The sequence below is a fragment of the Orycteropus afer genome, unplaced genomic scaffold (assembly GCF_000298275.1).
Source record: "Orycteropus afer afer isolate SDZICR_OR568_19922 unplaced genomic scaffold, OryAfe1.0 scaffold00563, whole genome shotgun sequence".
Lineage (NCBI taxonomy): Eukaryota > Metazoa > Chordata > Mammalia > Tubulidentata > Orycteropodidae > Orycteropus > Orycteropus afer.
Window position 1 is genome coordinate 368,570 of NW_006922150.1, and position 1,192 is coordinate 369,761.

Below are 1,192 nucleotides of genomic sequence, written 5' to 3' on the forward strand. Positions count from 1 at the left end.
CTCTCTGAATGGGCCAAAGGAATAAAGATATTTGTGTCTCATGTGAATGCCCACCAAAAGGTGACCTCGGCAGAGGAGGACTTTAACAATCAGGTGGATAGGATGACATGTTCAGTGGAAACCAGCCATCCTTTTTCCCTAGCTACTCCTGTTATTGCTCAATGGGCTCGTGAACAAAGTGGCCATGGTGGCAGGAGTGGAGGTTATGCATGGACTTAGCAACATGGACTCCCACTTACCAAGGTTGTTTTGGCTTCCGTCACTGCTGAGTGCCCAATGTGCCAGTAGCAGAGACTAACACTGCATCGATGATATGGAACCATTCCTCAGGGTGATCAGCCAGCAACCTGGTGGCAGATCAGTAACATTGGACCACTTCTGTCATGGAAAGGACAGTGTTTTGTTCTCACTGGAATAGATACTTATTCTGGATATGGATTCACCTTCCCTGTATGCAATGCTTCTGCCAAAACTACCTTCTGTGGACTTACAGAATGCCTTATCCACCATCATGATATCCCACACAGCATTGCTTCAGATCAAGGGACTCACTTCACAGCAAATGAAGTGTGGCAGTGGGCCTCTGCTCATGGAATTCATTGGTCTTATCATGTTCCCCATCATTCTGAAGCAGCTGGGTTGATAGAACAATGGAATGGCCTACTGAAAACACAATTATGGTGTCAGCTAGGTGGCAATAACATGAAGGGTTGGGGCAATATTCTCCAGGAGGCTGTAGATGCTCTAAACCAGCATCCAATGTATGGTTCTGTTTCTCCAATAGCCAGGATTCACAGGACCAAGAACCAAGGGTTGGAAATGGGAGTGGTACCACTCACTATTACCCCTAGTGACCCACTCAAATTTTTTTTTTTTCTTTCTGTCCCTGCTACCCTATGCTATGCAGGTCTGGAGATCTTAGTTCCAAAGGAAGGAACACTCCCACCTGGAGATACAATACTGATTGCATTGAACTGGAAGTAGAGAATGCCACCTGGACATTTTGGCTTCCCCAAGCCTCTGGATCAACAGACAAAAAAGGGCATTACTGTACTATGTGGTGTGATAGATCCTGATTACCAAGGTGAAATTGGATTGACATTGCATAATGGAGGTAAAAAATAATATGTCTGGAATACAGGAGATTCTTTAGGATGTTTCTTAGTACTACCATGCACTATGATTGAAGTCA

General features: G+C 44.8%; 1 pseudogene; it reads left to right on the forward strand.

Moving 5' to 3' along the window:
• LOC122151558 overlaps nucleotides 1-855 on the forward strand; it is a 200,947-nt pseudogene extending 200,092 nt beyond the window's left edge.
• The last annotated feature ends 337 nt before the right edge of the window (nucleotides 856-1,192 follow it).